Here is a 23,834-nt window from a genome sequence, read left to right as displayed (position 1 = left end):
CTAAATTCTTTACAGGGGTCATTATATCTAATACTTCTAAGAACCAGCATTGCCCTGTTACACAACTCCTATTGTTACCATTTCCACTAGAGTCTGTGTGAATAGCACCCCTGGACTTGTGCAGTGCACAGTGCCCTAACAATAGCCCTATATGATAGATATTATAAGCCCATTTTGTAGGTGGGAAGACTGAGGCTCAGACAGGTTAAGTTCTTGCTGAAAGTCAGACAGACAGTAACTAAAATTCAAAGCCTGGTCTGTCTCTGAGATGATATAATTCACTGCTCCATTCTACCATCCCTGAGAGTATGTAAAATAATCCTTGAGAATGACTGGATTCGGGCTTGGACTAACCCACTGGAAAACCTCCTGGCTCCCAAGAGGAGGACCTAGGTAGCAAAAGTCCCATGGAAGGATTACAACAAGCCTGGTTTTATGTTATGGATTAGAGGCTTAGACAAGCATCCATAGCTCTGAGGTAACCTGTGGCTGGGATGTTCCTAGAGACAGCTGACCCCCACTTTCCCGCCTTTTAGCAATTACCTGGCGACCTCTCCTACAAGTACTCTCAGGGCAATCTCTTAGGTCTGCCGAGAAGAAGACCTGCCCCACCCACATCTCCCAATATGTTCTCAACCAAAAGGGTAACAATGTCTAAGGGTGGATTAAGCAGTAAAAATCCATCATCACTATCAGAGAAAAAGGAAGGGGGCCTCTGAGGTTAATTCAAAAATATCATAATTATATTCAAAAGATGGCAGTGGTCTAATTTGTGAAGTCAGTGGACAAAAAACACTGCTATAACTTATTAGCCATGAAGCAACTGGAAAGAACTCTCTGGACTTCGGTTTCTTTCTTTATTAAATTAACGCCAAATCTAAATGCTTGTGAGGATATGGGGTAGGTGTCATCTAAATGAGACTTCTTTCATTTTTTGTCTCCATTCTTTTAGGGTCTTGCCTCTGTCATCAGATTCAAAGAGATCTCTACCTGACTCTCCCCACTGTCTCCTCAAATATATATTTTCATGAAAATTAAGCAGGAAATAGAGGCCACTGATATGTTGGTCTGCTGCCTGGCCTTCTTATCTTCTGCCCTGATCTACTGAACTCTGTAACAAGGGGTAGGCTGATCTTCATGGTGGTTTCAGATCAACTCTTAACATCCACAGCTAGTTCTTACTTAGGAATATCCATTACATCACCCAAATGAGCCTTCAGCACCGTAGCAAGAATATTCACATTATCTTCTGCTCACTATTTATTTTATTTATTTATTTGTAAATTTATTTATTTATTTGTCTTTATTTTTGGCTGTATTGGGTCTTCATTGCTGTGCACAGGCTTTCTCTATCTGCGGTGAGTGGGGGCTACTCTTTGTTGCAGTGCGCGGGCTTCTCATTGTCGTGGCTTCTCTTGTTGCGGAGCACGGGCTCTAGAGCGCAGGCTCAGTAGTTGTGGCACACGGGCTTAGGTGCTCCACAGCATGTGGGATCTTCCCAGACCAGGGATCGAACCTGTGTCCCCTGCATTGGCAGGCGGATTCTTAACCACTGCACCACCAGGGAAGCCCTCACTATTTATTTTAAAACAAACCAAACAGCCCCAGAACCTACAGATGGCAGACCTGAATGGAACTGACAAAGGATGGTGAACAGGTATCAAACTGAGTGAGCTCAGCCACCTATGTTGAAGGGAGAGGTCACAAAAATGGATGTATGTACTTGCAAGACAGATCTTTATCAAACTGCCACAGTGGAGGTCCAACGAGTAGTTAGGCCGTACAGCAGTGAGGAGCTATGGCGGCTCTGACTACAAGGAGAACTGACTCAGACAGAAGCAATACCTCTGGCATTCTCACCAGTCCTGTGCTTGAGGCAGCCTAATGTCATTCTGCTGACTGGCAGCTGGGGTTATTCCAAGGAACTCCCTGACTCTCCATCGGGACCTGGAATCCCCTTCTATGTGATTCTTGCTGACTGAAAGCCTCTAAAGCTAAGCAATGAATCTGTTTCTAAGGCAACAGTAAAGCAACCATAAATTCTTATCCACTATGGATGCAAGCACTTCCTAATGCTTCTAGACAAAGAGATGATGACAGAGGATGACTTTTCTTATCTGATCATCCATTTGAGGGTGCCAATTACTGTTCTGGCCCCCAACCTCAGGCCATCAGGCCGTGACCACACTTCAGAAAGGAGCTCGTTCAGTTTCCACAGCGACTCTCTGCTATTACTTTTTTTTTTTTTTTTTTTCCAAAGAGAGTTTCTTCTTTGCTGCCTGATAAATGAGGACAGGTCCTCTAGGAGACAAGCCGTGAGATGTCACATAAGGGGCTCAAGCCCTCTTGCCTAAGCTTATAAGACTGGAGTCAGAACCCTGTCCCATCTCAGAAAGCACCCGCCTCATTCATCAAAGGTAGCAACTGGGGTGACAGGCAACGTGGCCAAAAAAAGAAAGATGGATTTAGGATTTAGGATAATGAAGATGTTATTGAAAAGTCATGAGACCCTTTTTCTGTACTTTGTCTTTCGATATAGAACTTATTATTTTTTTTATGGAAGTATAGTTGATTTACAATGTTGTGTTAATTTCTGCTGTACAGTGAAGTGACTCAGTTATTCACAGATATGCACTCTTTTTTATATTCTTTTCCATTGTGGTTTACCCCAGGATATTGAATACAGTTTCCTGTGCTATACCTTAGGACCCTGTTGTTTATGCATTCTATATGTAATAGTTTGCATCTACTAACCCCAAACTCCCAGTCTATCCCACCCCCACCCTCCAACCCCTTGGCAACCACAAGCCTGTTCTCTATGCCTGTGAGTCTTAGAACTTATTACTTTTTATACACTATATAATTTATTTAATGGTTCTGCTTATTGTCTCTCTCTCTCTCTCTGTTTCTCTCTTTCTCTCTAACAGATGTCAACTCTGTAAGGGTAGGGCTTTCTGTCTCTTTTGTTCGCCCAGTTCCTAGAGCAGAGCCTGCTATACTGAAGACACACAGCACCTGCTTTTATTAAATGAATAAAATATTTCTCAGTGGCTCATGTGCTGCTTCACCAAATCTCTGATGTGGAATCAGAATCCGAGGGCTGAACCCAGGCATATGCATTTAGAAATGTTCCCTGTGTAAAATGGATGCCCCTAAAATAAGCAGAGGCCGGTATCAGACTGAAAAGCCAATGTCAGTGTTGGGTAGAGGAGAGGGATTGTGATTCAGTCATGCACAGAGAACCTCAGGCTAGAAAACCTGATCTCCAGCATCAAGAGAGGGGCTGGGACCCTGACATTTTCCCCAGCACCTGGTAGTTGGTCCTCCTATACCAGCCCTGGCTTGCTGATTTCTTCTGGAATGCCAAGATCATCTGCTCTGTTGAGAGGGTCCTAATATTTTGGACATCCTCAAGGGAGCATATCTTCATATCCTTTTAGGACACTAAAAAGACATCTAGTCAAACACCAACCCCAAATCACCTCTATTACAGAGGCCCCATAAAAGGGAAAGAGCACTAAGAATTCAAATATATTACCTCTGCGTTCTGACATGGAAATATGGGTAGAAGGAAGAAAGCTGGAGAATAGAGTCTTCCAATGGTAAGTAAGTAAGGAAGAATTTGAAGGGAAGATACTCTGCTAATCTTGGTCTCCATGAAGAGTCAGCCAGGACTATCCTCAGATTTGTTCTGCCAGGACCAAGGGCAGTGGAAGGGTCCCACTCAGGGGCCTTTATGACAACCATGACTGCCACCATTGACTGAGCACTTGCTTTGTCCCAGGTGCTATATTGACTACTCTGCATTCACTATCTTTTCTGACGATATTGCAAGGAGGTATTATCATTCCCATTTTACAAACGAGAAAAAGAAATGGTTCATCAAAGTAAACCGGGCTGAAATCACACAAGTATACATGACAGATAGGATTTAAATCCAGGCATTTTGCATGATAACCAGAATGCTTTCCAAAATGGCAGGACCTTTTCGTTTATTTGTTTGTTTTCACTACACAGGTTGACAATACTGTTCTGTCTTAGCAACTTACTTAGGTACTTAGTGTGGAATAACCTTCCCATGCTGCCCCTCCTTCCCACCTGAATAAATGTGTGCTGTTTGTATCATCTCATTCACGTTTCCCTCTCCTGTCTCATGCCTGCCCACCCCCCAGGAAAGGCTTTTGTAAGCACTCCTATTCATCACATAGCAGGGAAAGATGATCCGTTTGGGGGATCATCAGCTAAAATCTGAGGTCTGAAATCCCTCCAAAGTCATGTAATAATCTCAAGGTTTTTCCATTCAGTCAGGAGAAAAGAAAATAGAGAATGAAATCCTAGCCCTGAACAAGCAAAACTAAAATAAAAGAGGGCAATGCAGAAAGCTGGGGAGAATGATACTGAATTTTAGCCTAACAAGTAACTTAATACTTGGCCCTAAAAACAATAAATCAATATTTTTTCGAGAATCTCAACGCAGCCCACAAATTTACTGTCTTGGGGTCAAGACATTAATTTTTAACTGGTAAGTAATCCAAATAAAAGGGAAAACAACACATTCATTCATGGGTTTGTCTGCCAAGTTTTTCTTAGCCACTCGTATGTGCCAGATACCGTGATACAAAGATGAATAAGATAATATCCCCAAAGAAGCTCACATTCTAGTGGGGCCTTACAAGAGTCAAGGAGTGAGTCCCCTTTCTGGAAGACATAACTCTTTCATTACTAGAGAATCACAGAAGAGGAGAGACTTTCCAGGGATTCAGACAGTGAGACCATGACTACACCTGGATGCTCTCAAAGTGGACCACCTAGTTCCCAGGTTAACATATCTGGGGTCTTGGGGTCATACAACCGGGCTTCTAGAAATCTCCAACTGCTCAGCATACAGTCCTGCAATCAAAAGATTTCAAATGTAGTGAATTCCCGGAGGAGGGCCTTGGATCATCTTTTCGGTACTCTGAATCTTTCAGGGGCCTTGTGTTGGACAATAGTTACTATTTCAGGTAATAATTTGGTCACCATCCACCCTGTAGAGAAAGAGCAGCCTTTCTTTGATGTTCAACCTTACACACTGAAAAAAAAAAAAAAAAAAAATGAGGTCAGATGCATGCATTTATTTCTGGGTCACCAAAAAAGATTTCCTACCTAAAAATATTTTCCACACTAGCCTGTTGACATTTCGCCTTCAGACCTTTGTTTCAGTGAAGTATAGCCCTCCTGGTATTTCTAGTTCTAAGAGAGTGGATCATTCATTTGTTCCTCAAGCACTTATTGAGGGCTTCTATGTGCAAAGCACCAGACCAAACACCGTGGGAAGTACAAAGATGATTGACTCATGGTCCCTGTTCCTGATGAATTTACAGTCTTCCAGTAATAGTTACTCAAATGACCATAAATCGGAGAAACAATATGGAAGATTCCATAAAAGGAGGGGACTAGAATGATGACAGAAGTCAGACAAAGTGAGGACATTCCAGAAGGAAGCAATGATATGACAAAAGGCATAGAACAATGCTTTTTCAACTTCAGGTCACCTAAGGATCATCTGGAAAATTCACTGAAGTGCAGATAGCTGGGCCCTATCATCAGATACACAGTAGCTCTAAGGAGGAACCCCCAAATTTGAATTTTCCCAAGCACCCTAGGTGATTCTGATATGGATGGTCTTGGCATTGGCATGAAGGGTAGAAAGGCAGAACTGGGTAGGAGGAAAAAACTGGCATAAAGGGCATCAGGCATGTTTAGCAAACAAAGACTGGAGAGCAGAGGACTTAAATAAGGTCCTTGATGGAAGGCAGTACCTAAAAATTAGAAGACAGCGTTTGTTGTAATATCAGTAAGTTGTTGATATGAAATAGTGTATCAGATGGGCTCTCATTGTCACAGATTGGGACTCCAGACAGCATCAAAATATGAAGACTCTTGGTGACTGTGTGTGTGAGGTAAGAGAGAAGAGGGTAGAGAAAAATGGACCCTAACAGGAGATCAACAGGGCCCCACAAAGAGGAGATTAAATCATTGGGAGTAACTTACACGTACTTCGTAGTTTTGCCAAGGGTTTGTTCTGCTTTCCTTAAGGAGAAACAGCTAAGAATGGCTAGGAATCTACATAGACACAGGACAAAGAACCAGATCCACGGAAGTCTTCAGAGACCTTCTAATCAGGTTCCATCCACAAGCCCTGAACAACAGAGGTCAACAATACACAGCAACAAAAACCCCAAACTGGAAGGCTCAGGGGGTGAGGAAAGCTGTGCCCTTTAAATGAGAGGCTCTGTGTGGAGCCTTACCAACTCCCCTGTTCCTTCAAGTCAAGGGTAAATCTCTGCAGTCCCTCTTCTGGCTTTCTTGTCTGCCTCTTGGGACTGGGGATGTTTAATACAGACTCCAATTTCAAGCTATGCGATAGGAACATGCAGATGCCTTTTTTAAAAAAAATCTTTTTTAATAAGGAAAATACTGGTTATGTGAGCAGAGGCTGGTGAATTTCATCAGCTTTCTCCCTGAGTCATTAAGCTTCATCTTCGAGTAGATTGCTGTTCGGGGGATAGGACCCTATCAACTCGAAGTTTGTAGGTCTTTTAAATTTTCCTGCATAGTCACAAAGCATAATCCTTTAAAGAATAAGATGCTCTTGAGGAGAACAGAAGTAGGAAGTAAAAAGAAATTAAAAAAAAACAAACTCAAGTTGATAGATGCTCACGTAATGGTGACCCTTCATCAGTATTCTAAAGTTCCTGACAATATACACAGTGACACGGGTCTAAAACTAGGTGTGTATGTATATACAAAAAATCCATTTTCTAAATGGAAGCAGCTTAAAAAGGAACTAACCAAATTTTTGTTTAGAGAAATAAATTGAGTAGCTTTTTGGGAGGGAAAATATGAACTTTTTACACAAAACCCTGAACACAGTTTATGAAACATATAGTTTCTCTACTAGGTAAGGCATCTAGTGAACATGTCCTTTAAACCAATCCCATACACCTGTATTTGAAGAATTGTTTAAATATTGGCTTATGGCTTATGGTTTTAATGTTGGTAACTATGCCACAACTATTATGTTATTGTCTTTTTGTGATAGGTGAGGATGAGATAGGAGCTTTTGAAAAAGAGAAAAAATTTAGTGGAGAAAGAAATACTCATCATTTAATCATTTCATTAACAAGTGAAGATAGTAACCTGCCTATTAAGTCCTTGCTTAAGCAAGGACTGTTTTCACCAGTATCAATGACTAATGAGAGAACATGCATTCCTTCCTTCATTCAGCAAACACTGAATGTCTATTATGCATCTGGCAAGGTATGGGAGGCTAGAACCATGAACTAAACAAGACACAATCTCTCTCTTCCCTGAATTTATTATCTAGCTGGGAAGACAGATGATAGATGTTAATTTAAATTGTTCCAGAAAGAAGCATTTATTTAAATTGTTCCAGAAAGAAGCATTTATTAATTGATAAATGCTATGAAGGAAATACACAGTCCTACAAGAGTCAGTAATGGAGGACCTGACCTACCAGGGTATTAGGGAAGACTTTGCTGATGAAATAACACCTGAGTCAAAACTTTTTAAAAGACACTCAGCAGGAAGCCAGGCTAAAGGTTGCTGGAGTGCAAGGCCTTAGGTTAACACTTATGCAATTACCCTTCTCTGTAATGGGATTACTCACAGACCTACCTTCTTAGATATGCTGGGTGTTGAGATCATGTTTAGAAAATACTAAAAACAGCTTCTGTAATTTACATGAGAATTTTCCCCTCTGAGGTCATAGTCATACAGCTGAAATTAATTGCATTCTACCACGCTGCTGGGGGCAATATAGTAGATGGAAGGGTCGTTGGTCTAGAGGCAAAAGAAATGAGTGCTGGTCTTGGCTCTCACTGGCCAGTCATGTGGCCTTGGACAAGTCATTTTCCCTTTCTCAGCCTGATCTGTAAAATTGAGGAATTTGGCTAACAACCCAAAGCTATGATATTCTAATCCCCCTCTTTGGCATTCAAGGTCATCATCCATAATATGTTGCCTGTCTACCTCCCCAGGTTTACTGTTCCTGGTAGACAACTGAGCCACTAAATAAAAATTACCCAAATATGCACCCTGTTTTTCTTTCTCATGTTTTTCTACCCGTCCTCCATGACCCATCTCGAATGTCCAATTCCCCTTCATTAAAATGCTTTTAGTGCTAGGAAGGCCCCTAAAAGTCATCTAACGTTGCCCCTTCCCCTTTTTCCCCACATGAAAACTCAGGCCATCATAACTTAAAAGACTTTTTCAAAGCCATGCATCTCAGAAGTGACAGAACCAGGCTCTAAAATAAGGTGTCTGAGTTTCTAGGCCAGATCTCTTCCCACGACACCAACCCCTATTGCTGGGTTTCCTGCAGCCCCCTAAGATGGCCTGTGTATATCTCTTACAATCTGTGTCTCAAGGTAGGCTCAAGAGGGAGGGGATATGGGGACATGTGTATGCATATGGCTGATTCGCTTTGTTGTGCAACAGAAACTAACACGGTATTGTGAAGCACTTACACTCCAATAAAGATCTATTAAAAAAAAAAAAAAAAAGAGTTGGCAAACTATGGCCAACAGGTCATATTTAGCCCACCACCTGTTTTTATAATGCCTATTTAATTTTTTTTTACATTTTGAAATGATTGAAAAAAATTTTAAAAAGCAATATTTCATGACGTGAAAATTATATGATGTTCAAATTTCAGTGTAAGTAAACAATGTCTTACAGAACACAGCATGTTCACGCATTTAAGTATCGTCAATGGCTTTCATGCTACAACAGCAGTGTTGAGTAGCTGTGACAGGCTCTGTGGTCCACAAAGCCAAAAATATTTACTATGTAGCCTTCAAAAAACAGCTCTGTGACATTTGGTGTAGTCATTATGTATGCCCTTATCTTCGAGCTCTCCATGGCGACCTTCGCAATTAGCACGTGCACATAAAGGCACACAGGTAGAAACAGTGCTCTCTCACTGGTCATCTCTCAAGAAGTAAGGACCAATCCTCACTGAGCACTCATATGCCAGAAGCAGTTCCAAATGCTTTACAAGTATTAATGCATTATTCCTCACAAAAACCCCATAAGGCTCTTTACTACTATTACTCCCATTTCATAGATGAAGCAAATGAGGCACAGAAAAGTTAAGGATCTTGCACAATGTTAAATATGCCATTTGCTGAATTCAAACAAATATTAAAACCAACATGATATGCCTGCTGACCTCAGAGAACTTTGGTCTGAGTACCATAGGGCACTTCACTGCATTTGTCAATATCCTTGATATAGAAGCAAAGTCATAGTTTTCTTTCCACCTGAGGAAATCATTGCTAGACATCCACGGACTCCTGAGGCCAGAAAACACAGGCACATTTCTAGAGGGCTTCTATATTATCAAAGAAAAAAGGGAGATGTAACTTTGGTGAAATGACTTCAGAGTCATAGATCTAGATTCAATTATGTCCCATTTCACTCTTATTGAGTCATTTAATTTCACATGGCCTCCATTTGCTTATTTGTTGATACAAAAACTAGATGATCTCTGATGTGTCTTCCAGTGCTAGCTATGGGTCTAAGCAGCACGAGCACTGATAAGGAGAAGTTCTGAAAAAGGGCCAGGGGCAGCTGCATGGCCAGGAGAAGAGAGTGAGGAGTTAAGGGGGGGAGGGGGGAAAGAGTCACCAACTGTGCCCAACATCAACTCACAAATTTCAGCTCCAGGGGGCTCACATCCCCCACCATTTGAAAGGCAGATGGTTTTGGAAGAGTGACGACCTGCACCTTCTGAGGGACATGTGACAGACGACTGAGCCCCTCCCCAAGCTCTATCCTTTTGCCCCTGGCTGATGCCACTCACTTTGGGGGCACTACCATGGTACAGAGAGGAAGTGGAGGTTGGCGTGTAGAGTAAGCAGACCGATTCTCTAAACCTGCTGCAACTGGGTGCTATACATTGAACAGAGCAGAGCCAAAGGGCGCTCTGGGTCCTGTGCGTTAAGGGGAAGCAGAAGTGAGGAACTGGAGAAGCTTAAGGGAGAAAGTATCAGAGCCATTTGGTGCTCAAGAAAGAAAGAAAAACCACCTGTGATGGCCCAGAAAATACAACCGTCAAATAGAAGGTCTGTTCCTTGCTTCACCCCTCAGACCGATACAGCTTCTCTCCTCCAAGGCATGCTGGAAATTCATCATCAATTTTGGGTTCCCGTGTAAAATACACGTGAGCAATGATTTATGCTAGCATCTGTTCCAGATCCACAGTTCCCATGGCATGGTCCTAACTGGGACATGCAGCTAGCTTGAAGTCTGGAAATGGCCCTAACCTTGCTCCGGGGTGGTCCTTGTCATAAATTAGCTGGGGCTGGTTTACATGTTTTAAAAATAGTGAGGCTTTATTTATTTGCAAAGTCCTTTCACTCTTTGAGAACCAACTAAAATGCCTCCTCCTCCTCCATGAAGCCTCTTCCAGTGTTCTCTTCTTCCTCTCAACTCTAAAGCACTGGGCTCATTAGACAGCTGCAGCCATCTACCTCGCTCAGCCCAGTGTTTAGGTGCTCTAGACCGTACATCCCTAAGAACAGGGAACACAGAGCAGAGAGCACGTTTTGCGCATGGCTTTGAAACAGCCTCAAAAACGGGTACCATCACCTATTCACTCCTGGACAAGTTATTTAACTGAGCCATAGTCTTCATCTTTAAGTCAAGATCAGGATGCTTTCCTGCAACGGTGTTAAGTGAGAAAACATGTACAAAGTGCTTAGACTGATGTCTGGAACATAATAGGTGTTCAATAAACATCACATAACTCTTCAGCATCTGCCTTCTCTGAAAAGCCCAGCGCAGTGCCTTGCATACACTGAGTGCTCAATAAATATCACAGTTGGGTTGAAGAAAATTGCTGAATCACTCTCTTGTCTGTTTGACTTCATTTCACATTAGATTCAACCAGGAAATTATTAAATTATTCTGACTTCACATGCAATGACATCTACAGAGTGATGACTTTTTCTGTCTTTTCTAAAAAATTAAGATGGACTCTAACATTTACATTCATGTTTCTACGGCTATTACATACGCCAGAAAACATTTGTCCGAACGAGTATCACACTAGTGTTCTAGGTTACCGGTATGAATATTCCAAAATGATACAGTAGAAGCCATTCAAGACTTTAAGCATATGATTTCACACTACAGGACATATTTCACCCATTTCTCAGAAGAGTAAATTTTCAAGAAAGATCAAATTTTTGTTACCTTTGCTGACCCAGAAGTAAAATTTCAGGGTGACAGTTTATCTTTGCCTCTGTCTGGCTACTCTCTACACCACCCCCCACCCCACTTCAGCAGCCCGGTTCCCGGGTACCTCCCCATCAGAATGGCCCTCTGGGGGCACTAAGTGCACAGCAACCCATTTCAAACTTCTTTCACTTCCTCTGCATCATCCCGTGTTCCAGCCCGCAGGACTTTTCTGCCAGCTGATCTGATAAACCGATCCAAGTTAGTAAATGAACAGATGCGAACGGTTTGTGAGAATGAACGGTAGCTCTTTCCTAGGTAATCTCATCGCATTCTATTAGGGATCTGCTAGATAGAATTACTTTATTCAAATGAATGTCTCTAATAGTGAGAATTTCTGATCCTACATTGGTGGAAGGATAAATGCTTTGAATCCAGGGATGTTTTGTGCTTCTCACGTCACTTTCTAGACAGCTGCCTATGACATACTTGCCACTGATCAAAAACACACTTCCATCACTTCAGCTGCTTTCCATCACTTCAGGACTTTTCTCCTTCCCTGCATTCTCCTCCTCCTCCTGAAATTGGCTAGAAAGTTTCAGGTAGAGAGAAAATGGGACTCTCGTGAACCTTGGTCTATCCTGTTACTTACTATGTACTCTTGGCTGCGCCGATCAAAGGACAATCACAAATGTAGACATAAAACACTTAGGGCTCAAAACATAGTTGACAACAAAGAGAGCCTACAACAAACACTTGAGGCCTCAAGGGCTGCAAGCAACTGTCTTCCAAGTTGAGTCAACACACTAGAAAAAGACGCCTAGTCTCATTTGTATTCTCAACTGCTTGTGAGGAAATCATGCCAGTAAGAGTAGTTCACCCTAGGAGTCTCCAGTTCAGAAAATGAGCTGCTTGATTTACAAACCCTATTGAGAACCTAATCATTGATTAGTTGTTTTCAAAATATGTGTTGTATATCTTTTGCGAAGTGTCTGTGGCGTGCGTGCGTGTGTGCGCGCACGCGTACGCATGTGCCCTTTGGCCTGCATGGGCCTGTGTGTGTGTGTGTGTGTGTGCGTGCGTGTGAGAGGCTGAGGAGGGAGGGAGGCAGGAAGAGAGAGAAAGAGAGAGAGGACAGATGCAGACACATTCACGCACAGGTATCTTTTGGAAGAGAAAAAAAGAAAACTGAAAATAATCCCACTGCACTTAATGAGGCCCCACCGGACTAGCCCTGAGTCTAAATCAGAATCTCAGAGGCAAGACTCTGAAAGCTCACTTTCCCAGAACCCAGTCAGGCCATCTCAGTGGGTCAGAGAACACCTGACATTTACTTCCACTAAATCTCGAGGACATCTCCAGGGGATAGACCTCCCTTTGTTCAGAGAGAAAATTGGAAGCAGCAAGTTCAGCAACCTACTGCCTTTGTTAGCACCAATTACCACTGAAAATTAGAACCTAAGTGCTATATAGGCAGCTGAGGGAATGGATTCTGAAATCTAGGGAAAGTCAGGGAGAACATCTGCCACAAGAGGGAGCAGGAGAATTTGATCAGATGGGAGACTGTTTGGTAGAGGTTATGATGAGAGGTCTGACCATGAGGTATGGATGATATTGGAAGACGTTTTGACAAGACATTTACCCCTTAGAGGGAAAAAAAAAAAAAAAAAAGAGGATGGAAGGATCTGGAAGAAGTGAGATCTCAGCACCCTGATTCCTAAGTTGTTAGCAAATGTAAAGCAACAATTTAATTTTTAGAGAAAAGCAACATACATACATACAGCAAAAATATCAAGCATGCAAGATATGTGCTCTACCATCCTCTTTTAATCGTGTATTTCTTTTTCCAGATTTAATTTCTATTTCAATTTAGATCTTGTTTATTTCCATGCTGATGGGGCAGACTGCTTGCTCCTTACCTACATGCTTTTCTTCCTCTACCTGAAGTCATCACGGAGAAAGGGCCTCTGTTACTGAATTGCAACATGAAAATCAGATGGTACAGTCCTAAAATGCACTTACTTTGAGAAAAACCCATCCATGAGCTAAATGCATGCTTTGTACTTGCTTTAAAGGGGGAATGCAACTTCGTTGGATCTACAGAGCTTTTCTCACCATTTATTTTGTCAAAGAAACAGATTAAGTACGTACAGGGAAGGAACTATGCGTTTACTTTGCAAGATAAATAAAAGTCTATTTTTGTCTGATAAAAAACATGTTAAATATAGCTTGCTAACAAAATGCTGAAGCTCTCTTGGAATATTTTACTTTCAAAACATAGTAAGTTTGAAAGAGCAATTAATGTAATTCCTGCAAATAGTCCTATAGGTGTTACTGACTATACACTTCACCTTCTTTTTGCAATTTCACCTTCCTTTTGTAATTTCATTTGGAGTTAAAGCACTGCTAGGGCTATGCATTTTTCTTTCCTTTCATGGTCAACAAAAGGGTTATCTAGTACTTAATCCAAAAGGATACAGTAGAAACCATTAAATAGTAATGATAAAGTAAATAGAAAGATAGACAGTAGGTAGGTAGGTAGACAGATACACAGATAGACAGATATAAAGCACAGCCTTCATATTCTTTTAATTTGTTACACTCCTCTTCCAGCCCTGCTAAGCTTTTAAGACAGAGTAAAGGAAGTCTGATTGTCATGGACACTTACATTCTTTGCTGTCCCTGCACAGCTCAATAGTGAATAACAGTTTACCTCTGTCCAGTTTTTTTTTTTCTTTTTCCCTAGGAATTAATCATGCCATATTTAATAAAAGAGCCAGTTTAGGGGGAAAAAATTAAGGCTCCTTTTTTAGTAGGTGGGAGAAATCATAGCTAAAGAGCCCTCAGATCCAAATGGAATCCTTCAAGGCAGAGTCCCTAAAATGAAAAACATTTAAGACAACACATACTGCTTCTGATGAAATAAGTGGATCTATCCCCACCTTCTCACTCTCAAGGCCCCAAAGATGGAGCGAGCTAGCTCTCTCTTCCTTCCTCCTTTTTTTCACGAGAGACTAACCTCACAATCAAGCAAGTTTAGCAAACCCATAGAGGTAAATTCAAGTAACACAGGATTTGAAAGAGCAGCCTCAAAGCAGTCATTCCTATTCCGGCTTTGTTTTCTTTTCTGAAATGAATGAAACATCTAAATACATTTTCCTCCCTCTTTTCCTGACTTGCTGCACAAGTAGCTCTGAGAAAGAGAAAACGTGTGAGTGAGTGAGTGTGTGCGAGTGAGTGTGTGTGTGTGTGTGTGTGTGTATGTTGGGGAGTGTGGGTGGGAGCTATGCTTTCAGAATCCCCTCCTGGTTGCTCCCCATTTCCCTTAGGAAATCTTCACACAGATGCTAGACTCTGGATGTTCAGTTGCTCCTATTTGGAGAGACCCAAGCTATGCCTTTAATCAGATCTGATCAGACTCTCCACCTACTCTACTAGCTCCTCCATGATGGGGATGCCTGTACTGTCTTTACATCCGTCATTTTTAAAAAGCTTCTTCCACTTCACCTCCTACTGATTTTTTTTTCTTCTTTTTTTAGTCTTTACACCTCCAGCAGGACAAAGTTTGTATTGTTATATTCACAACCACTAGCGGCTGACTACCAGTAGACAGCGCCAGCAAGGGAACCAGGCAAAGAGGGGTTAAACAAATACCTAGTGCAAAGCAGGACTTTCTTTCCAGCGGCCGCGGACACCACGCACATTGCTTTCTTCACAGAATTCTTTGTTAAATTTGATCACTCTGCTCCCAACCCAACCATTGCCACTTTGTCTGGAGAGGGAAATACGAATTGCCAGCCCAAGCCATTCATCAGTCAACAGAATCCATAAGGGAAGGGGGATTTGAAAAACCAAGGAGGCGCACATACTATATTTTTAAAAGCATCGCCTGGGTGGATTTGGTTTCTGTAGCCTACTGTCCACCCGTAAGACCTCCCTCTTCTTCATTAAGGAGGAGCCAAGAAGGATATCCTCACGTCTCAGAACACAGACCATTTCCCCAAGAGCCAGCGAAGCTCCAGAGGCAGATAATGCAGCGACAAAGTTCCCTTCGAATCTCCTGGGGAAATATGCCTCTGCGCGCAGGATCCCCAACGCACTCGGGCTGGGTGCCCAGAGACTGGGACCCCGCAGCCCACTCCCCCGCCGCCTCTCTCCCTTGTCTGTCCCCCCGCCCCGGCCACACCTCCCTCCTCTCCGCAGTCGATGCTGAAGGAGCACCCAGGGCTGGCCGGAAAAGAGGAGACTCGCGAGTGTGGCCTTGGGGAAGACCCCAGGGATTACCGGCAGGACGGGTGACCGCGGAGCAGAGCCCAGTGGGTGGGCACGCCTGGATCCCCAGCAGCGCTGCATTCCGGGTGGACTTCGCTCTTCGCGCCCTGAATCCTTAAGCCCAGCGCGGTGCAGGGCGCAGCATCTCTCCTCAGCAGCCCTTTCTTGCTCCGGCAGCCGGCACTGGCAGGCGGGCACCCTCAACGCCCAGACGCACCAGCCAGAGCAATTTCACTCCCCGAGAAGCGCGGACACCCCCAGAAAATGGGTGGGGACACACACACATACACACACAATTTAGGAGCTGGTCCTTTGCCAAAGCGGAGGGAAGTGTAGCCTTCTGAACAAATGGAAAACAGTTGGCGGTATCTGACCAAATCCTTTCTGCTGCCCTTCCGAAGATCCTACCTGGTTTGGGGGAGTGCGGCTGGATCCTTCCCCCGTTCCTCCACGCTAGTAGGAAAGACGGCGCACTCCCTCCTTTTAAATAGCTCCCGAGCTGGGAAAGGTCGCTCCCATCTTCGGGGGGAAGCACAAAGCGGGCGGCGGCGGGCAAGCTCCCGTGCAGCGCCGGCGCGAGCAGGAGCGTCGGCGGCGGCAGGCAGCCGGTGCGCGCGGGCGGGAGGCAGCGCGGAGGCCGGGAGGCTGGGAGGGCCGGGGCCCGGGCGGCGCGCGCGCTCCGCTCCCCTCCCTCCCTTCCTCCCGCGCACACTCGCCCGCCCGCCCGCCGCCCGCCGCCCGCAGCCTCGCACTCGCTCTCACGCGCGCTCCGCCCCGCCGCCGCCGCCGCCGGCGCCCCGGCCCCCCGCGCGCCCCCACCCCGGCGGCCTCGGCCACCGCGGGCGAGCGGAGCCGGCGCGTTTCTGGAGCTCGGGGCGGGCGGGGAGCAATTCCAGCGTCCCAGCCTCGGCCGCGGAGAAGGTTTCTCGACGTCCTCCCGGCTCTCGGCCCCGCAGTGCGTCCCGGCCGCACGCTAGCGCTTTCCCCGGCGCCCAGCCCATGGAGTACACGCGCAGACCGACGCTGCAACTTTTCTTTGCCACCTTCCTCCCCTCACCCACAGACAGAACCGCCACCCCGGCTCGCCCACCCGTTTCTCACCTCTGAAATTGTTCAGCCAGATATATCTTTCTTCCTCCACTTTCTATCCCCCCGCTAAAGGAAGCTTTCTTTTAGCAGAGGGATCCGGGGATGTATCGATGATTTTCTCTGAAATCCTCACTCCGTGTTTTTCCTACTTATCAGACCTGCACAGCAATACGCTGGCTAGGAGCTGCTGACACAAGCAGATAAGGATTGCGGTGGGGGGGTTGGGGGGGAGGGGGGGAGGGGGTGTGGGGGGGTTGTTAATTCCCCAGCCAAGAACTCCAAAAGATTCTCCCTTTTGGTATTTCCCTCAAAGATTGCAGCTCACTTGGGAATAAAGACCAAGAGGCTGCTTAATGTGAAAGCCCTGCAGCTTTTAAAACTACAGAGAGGAGTAAAAGCTGAGCATTAAGGTTAAGTTGGGAGAGATCTAATGCAGCAATCGACGAACCATTCATTGCCCTTTCCAAGAGAAGCATTATCATTGCCAATACATCACTTCGCCATAATTAATAAAGGAGCATTGCACCAGGCCCTTGCTCTCTTGACAGCTCATTCATCCTTACAAATCCTTAATGACTTGGCAGGATGAAAGGCTAGACCCGCTGTGGAGTTCACAGACCTGACTGCACATCAGACACACCTGGGAAGCGAGTTAAAAATGCAGATTGTAGCGTCCTATCTTGAGACTCTGATGTAGCTCTCAAGGTGGGCTCCAAGTTTGTATTTTTAAAGCACGAGTTGATGTTCGCCCCTGGTGTGGTTTGCTAAAGTGTGGGGCATCAGGGGCAGCTATGTGGAGGGTGAGCGTGGGAGGGAGACCAAAGTACTAGACAGAAAGTTAAGTTTCTTAATAGAGTTTTCCCCCCGTACTTACAGCGCAGCTCTGGGCAGCCAGGCCACAGAAAAAGAGAGATTCGGACTCCAGGAATCCCGCTGTTTGACTATGAGGCAAAGAGCAGGGGGATGGGAAAAGTAGCCCTCCTCTGCCTCTTTGCCGGTGGCTCTCAACCTCTGACTGCACCTCAAAATCTCCTGGGGAGCTTTTAAAAATCCCAGCGCTTAGGCCACACCCCAGACAGAGTAGCTTGGAATCTCTGGGGGTGGGACCTGGGCATCAGGAATTATTTTGAAGTTTCCCTGGTTGGTGCCTGTGTGTAACCAAGGCTGAGAACCATGTTCTTGGCCAATGCTCCTCAAACATGAATGCATATATGAATCACCTGGAGATTGCAGTTTCTTATGCAGTAGATCTGAAACAGGCCTGTTATCTGCATTTCTAGCAAACTCACAAGTGATGGTGATGCTTTCTGAATGAGATGGCTTTTTAATGAGCAGGGGTTTGGTACATCATCCTAGTGGTTGTGGACACTCAGCTTGACGGAGGAAACTCCGAGCTTCTTCTTGTCTTGTATATTCCCAGGAATCATTCTTCCCTAAGAACATTTTCCTTTCCTCTGCAATGAATTAAACTTTCTTGCAAGCCACTCTCCACGCAAACTTTTTGTTACACTGCACTGACTAATGGGTGTGAACAGAATGACATGTGGGGAGACGCAGGTCACCACCTCTCCGTTAGCGTTATGTCCTCAGCCAAAAATTACGTAGGGTCCTGACTTCAAGAGAGTGTGAGAGGCAGACATTTGGCTCACACTCAAGGAAAGGGGCTTGGAGAGACAAGTGGCTGCTTTGTAAATGACATTGAGAAAAGCATATAACTAAAGACTCCACCCATAGGAAATAGGACAAAGCTAACTGAAGGGATTGAATGGAAGAGCTAAATGAAAATGTGAGTGGACTACATCTCATTGGAACGGATTTAGTAGAAAGGGTGAGGCCTGTTATTGCTATTATGGACCACTTAGTGAAAGCACAGATTTTCTTGAAAGTGTAAGCATGCTTGTGACATGGAGTGATAAAAGCCCTGTTCTTAAATGTCTATATTCCAGTGGTGCCCAAAATCCATCTTGTCAGCAGCTGAGAAGGCATTAAGGTGACATCTTGGTTCTCTTTATTCCTCATTCTTTTTTTCTTTTTTTCCAATTTAGACTGATATTTAGGTTAATTTCGATATTTGAGGAAAACAAACTACATGAAGTAGTTTTCTCTATTACCTAGAACCGTTAAAAGGTAGCCTAGTACCTAGTGATCTGGCACCATTTTTGATTTGGCTCAATTTCTGACCCCCTAATTTTTTTTTCCTTTCATTTCTCATTAAAGGCATTTTTATAAGGGTTCCAGGGCCCTGAGGGAAATCAAACCCTTTGCTCCCTCCTAAATGTCATACATGACTGGATTCTTATTACAAGAATTATCAAAGGCTACATCACTGGCACAAAGCTCTAGGTAAGGTAATAGGCTGCTACAGGCTCTGACTTCGGAAAGAAAAAATATTGTATGTAGGAAGGTGGTGATTTACATTCCAACGGCAACACTATTTCCTAATTTATTCTTGCATATTGATGGCCATTCTTTCCTTTGGACTTAAGAATCAGTTATGGGCCTCCACTGTTATCTAGCCAAAGCAGTTGGCATGACCATTTTGCAGACTACACAGGGATATCACTAAGAGTTGATCTATTCTAAAGGTGCTTCACATTTTCATGAACTATTTCCCTGGAAACCTTCAGGGGATCTTTTAGCAAACTCATTTTCAAACCAAATGAAAATATTGTGAATTAGGCCAGTCTACAGAAAAATTAGACATGTGATCGGGGGTACCCCAAATTTTACTTTTAATATTTAATATTGTATTAAAACAGTCAACACTTTTTCATCATGGGGAAAACAAGTACTTCGTTGTAATTCCGTTCACTTTTACAGTACTTTGAATTACTTAGGTCAGAGGTACCATCGTTGTTTTGTTTTTTCACTTCTTGGAGCTCCTTCAGTGTGTTAATATAGCTCTAGTTTATTCCCACCTCATTTCCTACTCTGCCCGTCTTCACCACTCACCTATCTGTTCCTTCATGGGTTCAGTCTGATACTGATTTCTACATAAGAAAAAAGCATTATAGCGTCTGCAGCCTGGCCAGCAAGAGAGTGGAGCTTAGCATTAGCTATTTTCCCATACCCAGGAACCTCAGGGGAACCGTTGGACCAGGTTTTGTTTGCTGCTGATTGGATCCTGGGTTTGCTTCAAGGGTAACTGTGGGGATTCTTGGTGACTTCTAAGTGCTACCGTTCCTCCTCCCTGGGGTCTTGTTCCTGAAATTAAATTTTTGCTTCTCTGTTTTGTTTTGACCAGTTGAACCCCATGTAGTCCGTGGCCCTGCTGGTGGGTGGAATCAGCCTTCCCGGTAGACTCAAAGTTATAACCCATCCTTCCTCAGTGCTCCATCACTGTAAAGTCACCCACTTCCTCTGAATTTGTCACAGTCTTTGGACACCAGAGGTCTTCACTTCTGCATTTCAGGAACTTATAGTGAACAGTTGGGTTTGTGCAAAATCCTGACACTTTCATTTTCCATTTCTGCCCCTTAGAACATTGAGGACATTAGTTTGTACCCCAAGACCTTATCAGTGATGAGGTTACCAGTCAGTAACTCAATGGCAGAATCATTATCTAGATCAACTAGTGGGTCAGAAAAGAACAGAGACTGGCTAAGAATTAAGGCTTTGGAGTCATACTATCTGGGTTTGGATCTCACCTCTGGCTATATGACCTTGGGAAGTTTTTTAACCTTTGTGTGTCACAATACCTTTGTCTGGAAAACCTAGATCACAAATCGCTTTCAAGAAATTATGAAAAGTATAAAATGTATATAATGTGCTTGACATAGTTCCTGATCATAGTAATTACTCAATGTTGTTGTTATTATTGGTAAATTTTCATAAAAATGATACCCATAAAGTAAAAAATATTCTATATAATTGGGTTCAACATAATCAGGCCATCTCATTACTAATAACGATTATGCTAAGGTTTTTGTTATGCAGAATCCTATACAATGAGTAATCCAGGAAAGTAGATGCCCCTACAGTACGAGAGTACTTTCCCTCTCTGTAATGAAAGAAGCTGCTTGTGCACTTTCTGATTTTGTGAGTACAGAGTGTGGTTACGTGATCAATAAAGGGGGTACCGCATTCTTGCTGCATCACAGTATTTCTTTTCCTATATGTTCCTCTTTTCCTATGATCCCCTCTCTATTATAACCTGAGGGTTTAATTTCCAATAGAGCCATTTTAAACAAATACCACTCCGAGGAAGATTTTGTTTGTCACATTAGTTTTCTTAACAGGGGACCTTATCTAGAGGACAGAAACTTTTTTACTAAGTTTGCACAAACTCAACATTGATTCGAGGACCCCATCGATAGGGATTCAAGACGAAATCCCTGGGGTCCTCTGTACCAGGAAGTTGTTCCCTGCAATCCAGTTCTGAAGCAACGTCCCTGAGAGATTGTACTTTAGGTTTTTCAGTAAATCTCTTTTCTTTGGCATTGTCTATGATATATAGCTCTCTCACTGCATCTTCAGTTGCTGGTCACTGATTAGAATCTTCTGAGAACTGCCAGTGTTTTAGTGGTGACCACAGTGCCCGGACAGTTGCCCTTGAAAATGGTCATAACCAAGATACCTAAGGGGAAAATGGACTGAATTTATGGATGTCTTAATCCATGGTTTTAATGCTGTTGACTCTGCTACCACTGGAAGTGTCTGGAAGTAATGAAACTATATGCTCTTGTTTCTTTAAAAATTCAGAATCTTACATAGCGTGACCTAAAGAGTCCGTAGCAATTACGAGTAAGAAAAGTTCAGAAACTACATACTATTTTCCCTTTCTTTTAAAATGTTATCCTGTCACACAAAGATGTTAGCCATCTTTGGATTTGTTTAAGAATTTCTGAGTGGAGACCAAAATAAATGCTAGTTGTGTAGATATTAAAATTATTTGTTAAAATTGTTTGACATCTGCAACCTAAATTTTAGATAAGAAATCCTTATGAGCTAAGGAGGGAATATGATTACCCTCATTTTACAAGCTGAGAAAGTACAAAGAGATTTGCCCAATACTGGCTGCACATAAGTATCAGTTGTGTTGTTTCAAAATAATACTGAAGCCCAGGTCCACCCTTGGAGATTTTGTTCCCACTGGTCTGAAGTGGAGTATGGGTACTGGCATTTTTTTAAGTGCCCTGGTTGGTTCTAGGTTCAGCCAGAGCTGAGAACCATGGGCCTAGGATCAAATAGCTAATTAGTGGTAAAGACAAGTGAAAGAAGTCCCCTTACATCTGCCATAATGCTGTTTCTATTCTGCTGCTGCATCGAACATTGGTATTTAACAGAATATAAAAATGGGGACGCTTCTTGGAAATTTAAGGGAACTTAGAAATGTTTAAGGGCCTTTTATGAGTCTCTAAGAGACACAGGTGGGTACTGTAATTGACCTGACAAAGATAGATGAGCAGATTGGAACAGATGATCAAGAAAGCCAAGTCCAAGAGTGCAGGGCCTCTGTTTCTCTTTTTGAACTGTCAGACGCCAGCATCTAGAGCAGTTTTTGGTTCATAGTAGATGAATTAATAAAACACATACTGTCCCCTGTAGGGGGACTGGCGTATGTGGACAAAAGATGCGCTTGGGTTATAGGGTAAACACTTTGGCCCCTGTCCAGTGCAAATTGCAACTTAATAGCTATCATCTCCTCCTAGCTGCAGTGCAGGCTGTAGTCAGCAACTGACATGGTCACCATATCCACACCCACAGTCCTGCCTGGCCACCTGCTCTGTGATGACAGACAGATTGTCTGTGACATTGCAGGAGACCAGACTACAAGAGATGGCAATCTGACCGAGTCTCAGGCTTGCGCCGGTAAGCTGACCCCTTGTCAGTTATCTCAGCAATTAATTACTTATAAGCTCTTGTTTGACCCAGTTTGTAAGCATGTCAGAGAATCTCTTATTTCCTGTTATCTTTAGGCATGTATTGTGTAGATATTGACTTACATTTTCTTTTTTTCTTTTCCAAAAATCAGGGAATCAGTGAAGTTGCTGAGAGGTTCAAAATCAGTCATTAAGCAACTCTAATTAAAAGCAAAAAGCTGGGGAGAGCAGAGACAAAACACAGTTGAAAAGAGTCATATTAATTCATTTTTTTGGTTCATTCCTTCATGGATTCATTCAAAAAATATTTATGAGGATCTACTCTGGGCCAGGCACTGTCCCAGATACTTAAGATACAACAGTGAAAACAGCAGTAAAAGTTCCCACCCTCCTAGGACTTACATTCCATTAGAAAAGCAGGCAGTAAGCAAAATAAACAAATTAACCCATAGGGTTATCAGATGGAGACACTGCCATGAAAGAAATGAAGCAGGGAAAGCAAGATAGAGACCGCGTGGGGGAAAGCACTAGTTTAGGTGGTCAGTTTTGCAGAGATCTGAGTTAAGATTGCTCATTAACAATACAATCCCTTTTTTGAGAGTCCCAGACTGATGAAATGATAGAGCACAGTGCTTTGTTTGATCATTTGTTCCTGCCCTGAGTTGAGGTTCCTTTAGGAATTCCCACCTCAGAGCCCCCAGACTTTGTCAGGGCTAGCTGCAAAGACCTAGTCACACAGCTTGCACCTCTGCAGTCACGAGCATGTATATGTGATATAGACCCAAGAGTTGTTCCAAAAGGCACGACTGCTCCCAGAAGCTGCACATACAATGGTTGCATTCCTTCCAAGGCAGAGTTGCTGCAAGAATTCTGAGTTCCCCTTTGGTTTAATTTAAAGAATAGCATATAATGACTGCATCTGGATGGCAAACATTACACAAGTGAGATCTCATGGGTAAACCTCTTGCCACAAAATTAACAGATCTGGTGAGGAGGGAGGGACATCACTTATGTGTAACTTAATGATGGTTCCGGTGCTTCTTTCCATGAGTTTGTCACATCTCCTTTTTCCTTCTTCCTACATTCTTACCTGACATTACACAATACACATAGCATGCACACACACACCACTCATACACACACTCTTACACAAACACACACTCACATTCATGAATCTTAACTGTGGCCAAATATCTAATCATTGGAAAAATCACCATTTGCAAATTTGCAAATAACACACGGAAATAATAGCCAACCTCTCGTTTTTTCTACTTTTATTTAGCATGAATGGTCTTTTATCTGCCAGATCTTATATACTTGGTTTCAAGTCTACTTGAAAACTCACAGGCTAAAGCAGATTATGACCCATGCATTGCTCTCTTTTGAGATGAACAATGATAGATGTGA

The 23,834-nt window shown here is 43.4% G+C and overlaps 1 protein-coding gene across 8 annotated transcripts in view; it reads right to left on the bottom strand.

Annotated features, from left to right (window-relative positions):
* Positions 1-23,834, bottom strand: part of SLC8A1 (solute carrier family 8 member A1) — a 407,018-nt gene that overhangs the window by 333,839 nt on the left and 49,345 nt on the right. For 2 of the 8 annotated variants that reach the window (XM_036873090.1, XM_036873092.1), the window contains exon 1: positions 15,925-16,102. The exons of 5 other annotated variants lie outside the window; for them this stretch is intronic. The gene's annotated coding sequence lies outside the window, so the exon portion shown is untranslated. Of the gene's footprint in view, positions 1-15,924; positions 16,109-23,834 lie in introns of those variants that run through there. One more of the 8 variants, XM_036873096.1, reaches the window with a different exon arrangement.

Source organism: Balaenoptera musculus, chromosome 13, assembly GCF_009873245.2.
Source record: "Balaenoptera musculus isolate JJ_BM4_2016_0621 chromosome 13, mBalMus1.pri.v3, whole genome shotgun sequence".
NCBI lineage: Eukaryota > Metazoa > Chordata > Mammalia > Artiodactyla > Balaenopteridae > Balaenoptera > Balaenoptera musculus.
The sequence above is the reverse complement of the archived record's forward strand: the minus strand, read 5'-3'. Positions and strand labels throughout refer to the sequence as shown.